We start from the raw sequence: 15,648 nt of genomic DNA on the forward strand, positions 1-15,648 counted from the left end.
GAGGTGGAGTTAGATAGAATGTGACCAGAACTGTTGTTTTTAATGAAGTATTCTATTACATAATATTTTGATTTGACCTTTTTTGCTTTACTGTGAGACACTTTTTGTGAAATAGGTCTCTTTTTTTGCAATTTATTGCAAATATTTTATTCTTAGTAGGTAGCATTTGATATGTTTCAGCTTAAGTTCAGAGATACCAGCTAAATTAATTATATCTACCTGGGTAAAAATGCATGTCTATTTTTGTATTTGTTAATCTTGGGACTTCACCAAAGACTTGAAAGTAATCCTGTAGTTACCCATGGAAACAAGTAAAAATCACTTATTTTTTCATGTTTCATACTATTATGATGTGCTAATAGTCACATATTAAGCAATAGTGATTAGTTAAATAATTTGGTCATTAAATTGAGAACAAGAATCTAATACTTAGTAACTAGAAACAATTCAAAGTGCTCAGACATAAAATGCATAGTTCATAATATGCTTAAGGAGCTCATAATTTACTTAGAAAGGATGTACAATCTCATCTTTTGTGATTTTAACCCATTGAAATGAAATTATTTATGGGGGTGGGAAATTGAGGGTGGGAAAGGAAAAATAATTTCAGTAACCATCATTCATTTAGTGAAGTTATCTGTAGGCAGGATACAGGAGTCAGGGGCTCTCTGGGTAGTTCTTATAGTGTGGCATCTTACACTCACTGTGGCTCTTATGTCTTAATATAAATATTTTTTTTGTATATCATAGCTCCTAAATGCAGGCGAGCAATGAGCATCTGGAACTTAGCTATGTAAACGACATCTACTTTAATGCTGGCAAACTGGCTGTATTGGACTTATTGAGAGATCATGCATCTGTCTCCAGTATGGTTCATGTCAAAGATAATATTTACTATATATTGATATATCCTCCTGACTAGGACCTATCCCCCAGTAAGATGAGTCTCTTCTAGGGGCACCTGAGTGGTTCAGTTGGTTAAGCATCCAACTTTGATTTCAGCTCATGTCTTGATCTCAGGGTCGTGATTTCAAGAATGTGAGTAGGCATGGAGGCTACTTTATTATTTTTTAAATTTTATTTATTTGAGGGGGAGAGAGAGAGAGAGAAAGAACATGAGTGGGGGGTTGGGAAGAGGGAGAGAGAGAAGCAGGCATGCTTCTGCTCAGCATGAGCCCATGCAGGGCTCTATCCCATGAGCCCAGGCTCAGGACCTGAGCTGAAGGCAGATGCTTAACCGACTGAGCCACCCAGGTGCCCCAGAGCCTAATTAAAAAAAAGAAAAGAAAAGAAAAAAGATGAGTGTCTGTTGTATATGAAGGTAGTGTGGTTCAGGGTAGTTTATATGCTTAAGTATTGCTATTGATACCCCAGAATGTAAAGAAAAGAAAAAATTGGTTTGAAATTAAAACAAGGAGATGGTGGAACTTCAGTTGGGTTTTGAAGGAAGTAGTAGATCTTTGAATTAATTAATTTCTGGTAGTAGATATTTTAGAACAGCAACCTGAACAAAGGAGAGGATGGAGGGAAACCTACCTAACTAAATTTGTTTGTAGTAGTAAAGTTACAAAGGGGTTTGGGTTAGCCAGTAGATTTTTAAGCAGAGATGTGATATGATTAAAAATTAAGAAAGATAGATATGGAAGAAATCTGTTCAATGTATAGAATGTAGAGACTATTAAAAGAAAGACCAGTGACTTATTGCAGAAATTACGGTGTCAGGTGGTAATGACTAGACTAATAGCAATAGAATGGGTAGGAGGATAAATATGAGGTACATGATAATTTAAAGGAATGGGGTTGAGCTAGTTTGGGGAGGTTGGAGATTGTAATACCTTGCATGCAAATCTATTTCTTATGACTATAACAATAATTTGATGTAGCTGAACACTTATTTCCTCCTTTCCAGATATTAGAAGTAAGAGCAAGAGAGACTGAGGGCACCTGGGCGGCTCAGTCAGTTAAGCATCTGACTTTGGCCTAGGTCATGATCTCAGGGTACAGCACTGAGCCCTGCATTGGGCTACCCTTTCAGTGGGGAGTCTGCTTGTCCCTCTGCCCCTCTTGTTGCTTGTGTGCTCGCTCTCTCTCTCAAATAAATAAATAAGAACAAGAGAGACTGGCTGTGGTTTACCACTTGCCAGTGGTTAGATATTATTTCTAGTACATTATAACAGTCTCATGAGTTTAGCTTAAGATAAACTCTCATCTGCTTTTTAAAACCCTTCTACTTTACTCCTGGTGTATCACATTGTATGAGGATGAATACTCACGTCCAGTTAGCCTCATATTTTTCATTTTTGTTTGTATTTAGTGCTCTGTATGTGTTTAAACCACTGGTAAACATCACTTTCTGAAAATTACTGGGAGATAGGAGGCAGCATGTTCTAAACATATTATAAACATATCGTACTTTTTATGGCTCCCTGAGGATAGACGTTCGTGAATCCATGATTTTACACGTGATGTTCCCTGTGTGCTCTTCTTATTCCCTCTCTTTCTGCTTAGTAAAATCTGCTTATTTCCTAAGACTTCTGAAGAGTTATTTTTTTTTTGAAATTTTCCCAACCCTGTACCTTCTTACAGGGTTATCTGATTCTTCCCTTGTGCTAAAATGGAATGCTAATTGTGGAGCACATGGTTATGCGTACAGTTAGATTGATTCCTTACTTCCGACCTTTATAGATAATGCTTCAATGCACATTTTAATGCATAGTGCTTTTATTTGTTGCTGTTTGACATCATTTCATAGGATAAATTCCCAAAAATGTAATTACTGGGTTAAAAGCTGGGAATACTTTAAGGCTCTTAATGTATGTATTGTGAACTTGGCTTTTGAAAGGATTGTATGAGTTTATAGTATTTCACTAGTAATAGATGACCATACCTATTTCACTACACCTTCATTGGATTGGGTTATATTCATCATTTTTAGCCATTGCTGATTCCATTGCAAAAAAATTGTACCTTATTTAATCTGCATTTCTGTGACTAATTAGAATGAGTATCTTTCAGTTAACCTGTTTCTTTTTGTGATTTGTCTTTGACATTGCCTGTTATTGCACAGAGGTCTTAGTATATTTATTATAAGATATTTATAAATTCTTCTAAGTATTAATGATATTATGCTTTTATTATATTTATTATAATTCTTTAACTTCTTAATAGTTTTTTATTTACAGAAATGTGAAATACTAACTTGTCATTTCTTCAGATGTTCTTAAACGTTCTTTCCATTTCTGAGCTTAAAAAATGTCCTCTTCCTGGAACACCTAGGTGGCTCAGTGGGTTGAGCAACTGACTCTTGGTTTTGGCTCAAGTCATGATTTTGGAGTCATGGGATTGAGCCCCAACTTCAGGCTCTGCGCTCAGCATAGAGTCTACTTGGGATTCTCTCCTTTTCCCTCTGCTCCTCTACCTGCTCACACACTCTCTCTTTCTCTCTAAAGTAAATGAATGAGATTTAAAAAAAAGCCAATGTCCTCCTCCCCAGAGTTTTTATAGGCATTTCTCATATATTTTGTTTTTTGACATATAATTCTTCCCATTCCTTTTTTTAAAAGTAAACTCTGTGCCCCAAGTGGTACTTGAACTCCCGACCCCAAGATCAAGTTCCATGCTCTGCTGATAGAGCCAGCCAGGCATCCCCTTTCCCATTGTTTTTGCTGGTAAAACTGTCCTTTAATGCCCATATTAAGGCCCAACTTCCCATCAACACTTAGTATCTGTACCACATTTCTGCTGTGTAATCTAAAAAATCTCTTTTATAAGGAATGTTGAACTAAATAACTAAAGGTCAACTTTTTAAGGCATTGACAATTTTTTTAAAAAGATTTATTTATTTATTTATTTATTTGATAGGGAGAGAGAGAGCACAGAGGGAGAGGGAGAAGCAGGCTCCCTGCTGAGTGGGGCTCGACCTGAGGTAAAGGCAGATGCTTAACCAACTGAGCCAGCCAGGTGCCCCAGGCATTGTCAAATTTTTGTTTTGTTTCTGCCTCTCGTAATAGGATTCTTTATAAAAATACTAATTTTATTAGATAATACTTTAGAGCATATTAAAAATAAGTTTTCCTTGATAAGGTAGGGTTATCATCCTGGTAAATAATTCTATTATACTTATTAGATGCCTGGATTTTGACTATTTGAGAATACAACGTGAACCTTTAAAAAATAAATTCTCACATTATCTTATATTTGTGCCATGTTTGTTTATGATAAAAGTGAATTTTACATGCAACTCTACAACTTGCCAGTTATTCCTTCTTACAGTTTAATCATGTTCATTGTCCTTCGATTTTTTCTTTATATTCATTTTGTTGTTTGTTTTCTTTTTTTTTTTAAGATTTTATTTTTATTTATTTGACAGAGAGACAGCCAGCGAGAGAGGGAACACAATCAGGGGGAGTGGGAGAGGAAGACGCAGGCTCATAGCAGAGGAGCCTGATGTGGGGCTCGACCCCCTAACGCCGGGATCATGCCCTGAGCCGAAGGCAGACGCTTAACCGCTGTGCCACCCAGGCGCCCCTGTTGTTTGTTTTCTAACATTTAAAAAAATTGAAGTACAAATGACATATAACATTATGTTAGTTTTAGATGTACAGCAAGACTTGTTTTAAAATTTAAGGTGTATTTTTTTTTTTAAAGATTTTATTTATTTATTCAACAGAGATAGAGACAGTCAGCGAGAGAGGGAACACAAGCAGGGGGAGTGGGAGAGGAAGAAGCAGGCTCATAGCGGAGGAGCCTGATGTGGGGCTCGATCCCGTAACGCCAGGATCACGCCCTGAGCCGAAGGCAGACGCTTAACCGCTGTGCCACCCAGGCGCCCCTAAGGTGTATTTTTGGCTAAAAAATATTCTCAAAAGTTTTGAAAATTACAGAAAATATTAAGATAAAAATCTCAAATGCCCAAAATTCTATTACTTGCATTTTTATTTCATTTATATTGAAGTTTATTTAATGAAATGAAAGTCTTCATAAATGAAACAACAGCAAGTTAGTTTCATAAACCTCCTCTCTAAAAAGAAAATGAGGGGAGCTGGCATAGAGTGAAATGGTCTTGTGATATCAAGTAAGAACAAATTAAAAAATCCTGTTGAATTAGGCAAAAAAGGACATTGGTGATCTTGGCAATAATACTTTTAGTGGAGTGGTTTGGACTAAAGCTAAAGAAATAGGAACATGGGAGTTTAGATAGTTGTTGTTGTTTTTTAAGGGGAGTGAAAAGAAATTGGCACGTTTCTAGGAAGCAAGTGTGGGCTTGAAGATGACTTTCTTGATGATGAGAAGGAAGATATAGGGGCAGGGAGTATAATTCAGAAATTCTTTGAGAAGTGGGAAGACATGGGTTCTAAACACATGTTAGACTGATTGACATTAACTAGAAGGAGGGCTACCTCTGTAATTAGAGGGAATGAGAAGACATGGGTGTGTATAGCAGTGAGATTGGAGCTTTGGTGGAAAGAAATTTCAGAGTTAAAGTTCCAAATATCAGAAATTCTTCAAGTGGAGGGGCACCTGGGTGGCTTAGTCAGTTAAACGTTCCATCCAACTCTTGATTTTGGCTCAGGTTATGATCTCAAGGTCATGAGATTGAGCCCGGCAGGCTCTGTGCTCAGCGAGTTGTCTGCTTGAGGTTCTCTCCCTCCCTCCCTCTCTGCCCCTCCCCCTGCTCATGCACATTCTCTATCTCAAATAAATAAATAAATCTTTAAAAAAAATTCTTCAACTAGAAATGCCTCTTTGCTGGTTTTTCATAAAACAAAGTTTTAATTTCTGATCTCTTTTTCTATGTAAGTATTTGTGTTTTTTTTTCTTTTTACAAAATAGATATTATATTTGTAGTTTTTCATTCTTTTTTACTTTATTCTTTTATGGATTATATCAGGAGGCATTTTCTTGTGTCATTAAATATTTTCAAACAGTATATAATAATTCAACTACCCAAGTTTGGGGCATTTAAACTGTTTTAGATTAACATATAATATATAATGAAATAATTTAGCATTAAACATCACTACGCCTTTGTGCATATTGTAATTTATTTCATTAGGAAACATTCCAGGAGATTGAATTGCTGGGTCAAAGCATAATGAATAGTTTACATTTATGCAGTAGTATTCTGGTAAATATTAACAACTGGTTTGTGTGTTTGGCAGAAGGAGTCTTGATTTATAGTGTGTGCTCTTTTCCCTGGTGTAAATACTCCTGACGCAGGCTATTTCATTCCAGCAATTTAATACCACTAAACAGAGTTGGGATGTGCAGACACACAATTATTATACAGTATCTGTACCAAGCTGATACAATAGATGTAAATAACGTCAACAGCATAGAGAATAATAAGATGTGGTAAAATAATTAGGAAGTGATAAGTTTTGAGTGTTTATTGCCTTACTTTCAATGTAATTTATTGATAAGTTTATATAATTTAATTTTTTAAAGGATTTATGTATTTTATTTTATTTTTAAGATTTTATTCATTTATTTGACAGAGAGCAAGAGAGCACAAGCAGGGGGAGCTGCAGAGGGAGAGGGAGAAGCAGGCTCCCCACTGAGCAGGGAGCCCAACGTGGGGCTTGATCCCAGGACCCTGGGATTGTGACGTGAGCTGAAGGCAGATGCTTAACCGACTGAGCCACCCAGGTGCCCCTATGTATTTATTTTAAAGAGAGAGAGTGAGTGTGAGTAGGAGAGAGCCTGAAGGAGAGAGAGAGAGAGAGAGAATCCCAAGCAGACTCCCCACAACCCTGAGATCATGACCTGAGCTGACACCAAGAGTCGGATGCTTAACTGACTGAGCCACCCAGTTGCCCCTATATAATTTAATGTTTAATAATGACTATGTTTAACAACTGGGTTGCAAAATTCCTGAAAATTTTAACGATTGACTCTTGTGAACTTCTATGAACAACCTCCAGCACATTACTAAGTTGTCTTTTTTCTTTTTCCTTTCTTCTCTTTTTCCCTTCTTTCTTTCCTTTTCTGATATTTATTGTGGAACCCCCCCCCCCCATATTGTTATTTTCAATATAGGAAGAAATATAAGTATTTAGAAGACCAGTGTTGCATTCTTTTTGTGTTTGGCTCTGAGATTTGTTTTGCTTTACACTTGAATTTTTATCATAGATGGAATATACTTAAGTGAAAGAGGTGAAGTATGAACTCCTGCTTTATTTTTTCCCCCACAAGACTATTCAGTTTTCCCCAAAACATTGTGGAGTAATTCCTACTGGCCATTGATTGAATTACTCAACTTTCTTATTTTTTCTAATAATTTTTCAGTTGATTCTCTAGGATTTTCCATTTTTGTAATCATATCTTATGCAAATAGAAATAATTTTGCTGCTACACTTCTAATATAACTTTATTCTTTGGTGTAAAGAATAAAGTTGACTAGTATTAACACTGAGCATGCCCTTATTTTTTTCTGAATTTTGAAATGCTTCAAATACTTCATCATTGTCTGTGATACTCACTTTTGGTTTGTTCGATGTGTTTTTGAAAATCATGTTAATCAAGTATTCATCCATTTCTCTTAATACTTTAATAGAAACTCTTTAATAGAAACTGCTTAACAGACTGAGCCACCCAGGCACCCCTACCTTAGTGTTTTTAAAGTGTTTTTCATTTTATAATTTGTGGTAGACAGAGGTTTAGATGTTGATGGTTTTCAATATTTGGGATAAGCAACAAGATGAACTGGGCAATAGGAAATACAGTTTGTTTTCTCCCAGAACTTTTTTGCTGAATCTCTTGAGCTCTGTGTTGTTGGTGTACGTGTAATCCTATGTTTGAGGGTCAGCCTTTGACTTTAGCAGTTCCCCTGCTTCAGGGAGAGCTGGCATACCTGTGGATGGGGGATATCAGCAGCGGGGAATTGCTACCCTGTAATACTGTGGATTATGAGTTTTGTATGGTGAGTCAGTACTTGTGTCTGCTTAGTCAGATTTGATCATCACTTATAAAGCTGGCTCCTTTTCAGCGCTAATGATAGGATGAGGAAAATTAAAACAATGAGGCCAAAAGGCCCCTTGATGTCTTTCTGCAGTGTGAACATGAGTGCCAAGCTCTGTGATTCCCCACTTCTCTTATAGGCCTTTCATGTTCCTAAACTTCAATTCTACAAGTGGTGGGTTGGGACATTTCAGAATATTCTTATTTCTTAAAATCTGCGCCTTATACCCTTGGGACATATGTGTATAGAGTCAGATTCTTGTTATAGTGTTGGTATTTTCCCTGACTTTTTTGATGATGGCATTCCTTATACTCGTTTCGGTCCTTTTGGGTGGATTTTTGGAAGGGATTATGTGAATGATTGCTGTTTTATTCAAATTTTAAGGCTCTTTTACATATTCATGAAATGCTCCTCAGGAGAAGTTGTACTACCTTATACTCCTTCCTGTGGACTTTGAGAATTTTTTTTTATTATACTCTTAATGGGAATAATTTTATTTTAATATGTATATGTATATATATATTTAAGATCTTATTCTCTAGAATAAGAGAGTATGAGTGAGGGGAAAGGCAGAGGGAGAAGCAGGCTCCCCACTGAGCAGGGATCCTGAATTGGGGCTTGATCCCAAGACCCCAGGATCATGACCTGAACCAAAGGCAGATGTTTAACCAATTGAGCCACTCAGGCACCCCTAATTTGTATATTCTTAATTGTTACAGATAACCATATGTTTCTGTTTACTGGGGAATTATATTTGTATTTGAATTGTTTAGAAGGAATGCTTTTGCTGAGATTTTTGGAGGGATACGATCGTAATAATTTTAAAGATTTTTCTTGATCCCCGCCCCCCCAAAAGGCTGGTCTTACTATGAGGTTATGGCTACTTATTTTCATAGGAGCAAGCACGAACGTTAACCAGCCTCCTTGAGTTTGCTTTTGCATGTCTTAGTAAAGCCTATACACTATTGCCCAACTACTATGGCTACAAAATAAACGTTTTAACTTTTAGTAAGGAGTCTCAGCTAGGACTTTCATTTATTTAGTTTTCATTTTATTGTATTTTTTTGAAGATTTATTTTTTTATATTAGACAGCACGTGAGTGTTGGGGGGAGGGGCAGAGGTAGAGGGAGAGAGAGGGAGAGAAGCATACTTCTGCTGAGCTTGGAGTCCCACTCCAGGCTGGATCTCATGACGCTGAGATCACGACCCGAGCTGAAATCAAGAGTCAGGTGCTCAACCGACTGAGCCACCCAGGCGCCCCTCAGGAACATTCTTTAAAGAGGATTAATATTTAGATGCATAGAGCTAAACAGAGGTACATTCCAGATTGCCTGTAGATAAAGATACAAAAATTTGGCCAAAGTTTGTATGTTCATTGTGGAAAATAGTGGTTGAAATGTAGGTTTTGGACATACTCTTTGTTTTCTGATGCTTACAGGTTAGCACATCATGTATTTTGTAAATGAACATTTATATTCTTTTTTTATTTTAGTTGTCACATAGAGGTAGGGGCTTAAGTTTTTGTTTCCCTTAGCAGGAAGAGCAAGCGCATTAGGTATGAGTTTTGGCCAAACTGCATTACATCTTATTGCTTTACTTTGTCATTTACTTATTAAGTATTTGTTCTAGGCAAGGAACTCTTCGAGTTAGGGTAGGAGGAAATAAAAAGGTGAATAAGATACCTTATTGATTATCTAATTTAGCAAAATACTCAAGTTTATCAGCATTATTTAGCATGTTTTGAAACCTTATATAGCATTATACTGTATGTATCATTTTCTAACCTGCTTTTTCCACTAATCTTTGTATTTTAGTTTCTATGGGTTTGGAAACTGGGATTGGTTTAGGTGGTTTTAACTCAGAGTCTCACTTGAGATGGCTATCAAGCTTCCATTTGGGACAGGAGTCATCTCAAAGCTCAACAGGGCCTGAAGGATCTGATGCCACGCTCACATTATTATTGACAGTTCCTTATTGGCTGTTGTTAGGAGGTCTCGGTTCTTTGTCACATGGTCATTGCCATAGTGCCCGTTCTGACGTGGCAGCTTGCTTACCCCAGAGTAATGAGATAGAGGGACAGAGACAGACGCAGAGGGAGACGGAAACATAGACTCTTTGAAGTGACAATGTTTTGAGACAGGAAGAAGAATATTTTGAACATAAAGCAACTTGGAAAATAATAAACAGTTCAAAGGCTCTAACAGAGTCATAATTTGGGTTACTCACAAACTTAAGATGACCCCCAGAAATATTTAGAAACTCTGCTGAAGAAATTTGTATTCCAGACACATATGTATTTCATTGGTGTAAAGTATATGTATGTATATGAAAGTTTAATACCAGTATTAATAGAAGGTTGATTTTCATTCTTAAAGGTAGCTGCTTTGCTTGAAAATAAAAGTCACATTAGAATCCACTGTTTCAAAGAAAATCAAAGTCTAAAATGGAGTCCCAATTAGGATCACCAAATATGGTATCATATTTTAAAGCCTTAATTCTAGTACTGTGAATTTTGTGATGGAAGGTAAATCTGGATACTTGGTGATTTTAGAGTTCTGTTTAGTTTTGTTTTTTGGCCACCTAAAATGGGAATCAAAATTTTTAGAAGTTATAATGAAAATATAAATACTTTTCCATGAAAACAAGGAAAAAATACCGGACTAGAAGACTCCTCCCTTTGAGTATCTTTAAAATTATACGAATTGTGATTCTCTTCTTCCTTTTCATATTTTGCTATTCAATAGTTGACTATCCCTATCTAACTGTTATCTTAAAATATTTGCTTCTGCTTCCTAATTCTACCTTTGTTACCATAGAAACAGAAGTGGACTAGGGAAATTGGCAAGACAACCAGCAACTGAAATTAACGAGGATTCTAACTCTTTACCTGTAGTTGTTGTGTTTCATTTACAGCTCCTATTTTAAAAATAAGCAGTGTAAGGCCTGTTGAGTAGGAGAAAAAAACTTGACACTTAACTCTCATTTGCTTCAGACTTGTTCTTTTGCCTAGAAAGCTATTAGGAAAGAACCTTTCTAACAGCTTGGAAAAGAGCTTTTCATTTTTGTGAATAGTTAGACTTGTGAATGGTTAGACTACTATCCATGCTGTGATGTTATACCTTTAGATATTTATAATATGCTTTTCTTTCATAGGTATTAAAATAACACGTTTTCTAGGGAATGAGATGTGATATTATGTGATGTAAATCTGCTGTGGTCAGTATGTTTCCACACATACTATTTAAGTGAACCCGGAAAAATAGATATAGATCTTAAATTCTGAGAAAGTATTAAAAATATTATTATATATAATCAGACTATTACTTGTTTATCAAGAAATAAATGTTTTAAAATAAAGTTTTAAAATGTAAAATGTTATTTTTTAAAGCTAATTGGAAACTTTTAAAAGGTACCTCTTTGCATTTAAAAAAATATTAGACTAATATAAAAACTTTTTTTTATTAAGTAATTTTTATGCCTGATGTGGGGCTTGAACTCACAACCCTGAGATCAAGAGTCACATGCTCTACCAACTGAGCCAGCTAGGCACCCCTCCCCTTTGCATTTTTAATTTTCTTTTTGAAATATAGGTAAATCTGATAAAGTTCACATTGTGAAAAGATGAACTATTCGAGATCACTAGAAGTTTGCTTCCTTCAGTGTTTTTTTTTTTCCTTTTTTACAATTAAGAAATAGCACATTTTAAAGAATTTTTTGCTTTGGAAACCTGAGTTTAAGCTGCTTTCCTCTGGTTGCTTCCTTTAAAATTTTCAATTCCTATATTAAGACTACAGGCATACCTCAAAGATATTGTGGATTCTGCTCAGGACCACAGCAATAAAGTGAATATTGCAATAAAGTGAACCAAATGAATTTTTTGGTTTCCCATTGTATATAAAAGTTATGTTTACACTATACCATAGTCTGTTTAGTGTGCAATGATACCATTATGTCTAAAAACCATGTACATATCTTTTTTAATTTTATTTGACTACAGTTGACATGCAGTATTACAATAGTTTCAGGTATACAACTTAGTGTTTGACAGGTTTATATGTTATACCATTACAGTATCATTGACTGTGTTCCTTATGTTGTGCCTTTTATTCCTGTGACTTATTCATTCCATAACTGGAAGTCTGTATCTCCCACTCCCCTTCACTGGATTTGCTCAAACCCCCTCCCCCCTCCTCTATGGCAACCATCAGTTTGTTCTCTGTATTTATAGGTTTGGTTCTGTTCTTTGTTTATTCATGTGTTTTTGTTTTTAGATTCCACTTATGAGTGAAATCATATGGCATCTGTCTTTCACAGTCTGACTTATTTCACTTAGCATAACACTTTTGGTCTATCCATGTTGTCTCAAATGGCATCATCTCATCACTTTTTATGGTTACATAATATTTCCCCCAGTAGACCTGATTTCAAAGCTGGAGTCAATCCTCTCAAGCCCTATCACTGCTTTATCAACTAAGGTTATGTAATATTCTGAGTCCGTTGTTGTTATTTCAGTAGTCTTCACACATCTTCACTAGAAGTACATTCCATCTTAAGAAACCACTTTCTTTGCACAGCTGTAAGAAGTAACTCCTCATCCATTAATGTTTTATCATGAGATTGTAGCAACTCAGTAACATATTCAAGATTCCACTTCTAATTGTAGTTCTCTTGCCATTTCCACCACATCTGCAGTTACTTCGTCCACTGAAGCCTTGAACGTTTCAAAGTTCATTCATGAGGGTTGGAAACAGCTTCTTCCAAACTCCTGTTAATGTCAATATTTTTACCTCTTCCCATGAATCACAGATGTTCTTAATGGGATCTAGAATGGTGAATCATGTCCAGAGGTTTTCTGTTTACTTTGACCAGATCCATCAGAGGAATCACTATCTGGCAGTGATAACTTTACCAATATATTTCTTATATAATAAGACTGGAAAATCAGAATTACTCCTCAATCCATGGGCTACAAATGGTTGTTGTATTACCAGACATGAGAACAACGTTTATTTCATTGGATATCTCCATCAGAGCTCTTGAGTGACCAGGTTCATTGTCAGCGAGCTGTAATATTTTGAAAGGAATCTTTTCTTTCTAAGCCATAGGTCTCAACGGTGGGCTTAAAATATTCAGTAAACTATGTCATAAATAGATGTGCTGTCATCCAGGTTTTGTTGTTTCATTTATAGAACACAGTTCTTGGGGTGCCTGGGTAGCGCAGTCGTTAAGCGTCTGCCTTCAGCTCGGGGTGTGATCCTGGCGTTCCGGGATCGAGTCCCACATCGGGCTCCTCCGCTGGGAGCCTGCTTCTTCCTCTCCCACTCCCCTGCTGTGCTCCCTCTCGCTGGCTGTCTCTCTGTCACATAAATAAATAAAATCTTTAAAAAAAAAAAAAAAGAACACAGTTCTTAAGGGCCTAGGATTTTTGGAATGGCAAATAAGCGTTGGCTTCAACTTCAAGTCACCAGCTGCATTTATCCCTAACAAGAGTCAGCCTGTCCTTGGAAGGTTTGAAACCAGACACTGACTTCTCTTCTCTAGCTATGAAAGCCCTAAGTGACATCTTCCAGTAGAAGGCTGTTTTGTCTACATTGACAATCTATTGTTTAGTGTAGCCACCTTCTTTAATTATCCTAGCTAGATCTTCTGGATAACATGTTGCAGTTTCTGTATCAGCACTTGATGCTTCACCTTGCACTTTTATGTTACTGAGATGGCTTCTTTCCTTAAGCCTCATGAAACACTTTTGCTATCACCAAACTTTGGCAGTTTCCTTTCTTCCTGCAGCCTTCTTAGAATTGAAGGGGTTAGTGCCTTGCTCTGGGTTAGGCTTTGGCTTAAAGGAATTTTATGACTGGTGTGATCTTCTATCCAGACCACTAAAACATTCTCCGTATTATCACTAAAGCTGTTTCACTTAATTATCATTCATGTGTTCATTGGAGTAGCATTTTTAATTTCCTTCAAGAACTTTTTGTTTGCATTCGCGACTTGGCTAACTGTTTGGCACAAGAGCCGTAACTTTTGGCCTGTTTCAACATGCCTTCCTCACTAAGCTTAATCATTTCTAACTTTTGACTTAAAGTAAAAGACATGTGACTCTTCCTTTCCTTTGAACACTTAGAGGCCATTGTAGGGTTATTAATTGGCTTAATTTCTATATAGTTCTGTCATGGGGAATAGGGAGGGAGAGAAATCCTTCAGTGGAGCAATCCTTCAGTGGAGCAACCAGAACACACCCAACATTTATTAAGTTCATCTTCTTATATGGGCATGGTTCATGGCACCCCAAAACAATTACAGTAGTTCCATCAAAGATCACTGATCACAGATCACCATAACAAATATAATAATAATGAAAAAGTTTGAAATAGAGGACTTTCAGTGGGGCACCAGCTGGGATCTTCCACCTGGGTCGGCCATCATACCCACACATGCCTGCAGCCCAAGTGCTGTCTCTGTTGTGCCCAGTGCCCCTGCACTGGGCTTCCCTGTTGGGGGGCTCTGCAGCCAGTCCCAACTCTGCTGCCTTAGCCTCTGCTGCAGCCTGAGTGGGCCTTTTGTGGGGCACTTGGGGCTGCTCTGCCTGCAAATGGGGTGGATGAGCTGAGCCTCCTGTGCTCTGGAGCACCCTGGGGCTGCAGATGCAGCATGCTGCGCAGGGAGACAGAGCTTTTGTTGAATTCCTGAGTGATGAAATTAAGGAGGAAGAGAAGAGGCGAAATGTAAGTCCCTCCCCAAGATGTCTGGATGTTGGGAGCTGGAAGTGAATGGGACAGAAGCCAAAGTAGTGGGGAAAGTTGCTAGAGAAAAGATCATTCATTGTCACTTTCAACGTTAACAATAGCATCCTGCCAACATTTGATCAGGAAGAGGAGCCCTCCCAAGTTCAGAGGGTTGAAGAACAGGAGCCTGAATTGACGTCCACTCCCAATTTCATGGTTGAAGTTATAAAGAATGGTAGCAAGAAGGCCCTATTGCTGGACTGTCACTATCCAGAAGATGAGGTTGGGCAAGAAGAGGAAGACAAAAGTGATGTTTTCTCCAGGGAAATGAGCTTTCAGTCCATTGGCGAGCCTGAGGGGAAGGACAGTCAACACCAGTCCCTTGGCTTGGGCTTTATGTGACCCCCTGATGGATTTCCTGGCAGGCTGAGGGGTGGATAACACTTTTGAGGATTAGTTAGGGGAGCTCAGCACAGCCCTGGAGCATCAGGAAAACATTACTTTTCTTGAAGATCTCAGAAGGTTTTGTCAAGAGCCAGTAGAGCATACAAGACATTGAACATCTTAAATGTATGGCAGGTTTTGGTTTGGCCAGGGAACACATCTACTTTGAAGCCAAACACACACATACTTCGGGATGGTTTTCGTTGTAATATGGAAAATAACTCAAAGTTATATTGTTTCCGTTGGCCTCTTATTTACTATTCATTTATTCTCTACAGATCTGTTTTTCCTAGATTTTTGTATAACATAATGCTGGACAATAAAATTGGTTTATCACCTTCCTCAAAAAAAAAAAAAAAAAAAGAAAGAAAGAAAGAAAGAAAGAAAGAAAGAAAAGAAAAATGAAGGCTCTAAGTTATGAGCCAGTTTCTCAAAGTGTACTGGACACTTAGGATGATAGTTGTTAATAATAATAAGATATCCATATTACAAGTAATTTATTTTTAAATTCTTTATTA

At 37.1% G+C, this 15,648-nt stretch overlaps 1 protein-coding gene and 1 pseudogene across 1 annotated transcript in view; both read left to right on the forward strand.

Annotated features, from left to right (window-relative positions):
- Positions 1-15,648, forward strand: part of BAZ2B (bromodomain adjacent to zinc finger domain 2B) — a 404,062-nt gene that overhangs the window by 125,052 nt on the left and 263,362 nt on the right. The window lies entirely within an intron of this gene.
- On the forward strand, positions 13,411-15,525 carry LOC103659491 (annotated as a pseudogene).

Source organism: Ursus maritimus, unplaced genomic scaffold (genome assembly GCF_017311325.1).
Source record: "Ursus maritimus isolate PB19 unplaced genomic scaffold, ASM1731132v1 scaffold_1, whole genome shotgun sequence".
Taxonomy (NCBI): Eukaryota; Metazoa; Chordata; class Mammalia; order Carnivora; family Ursidae; genus Ursus; species Ursus maritimus.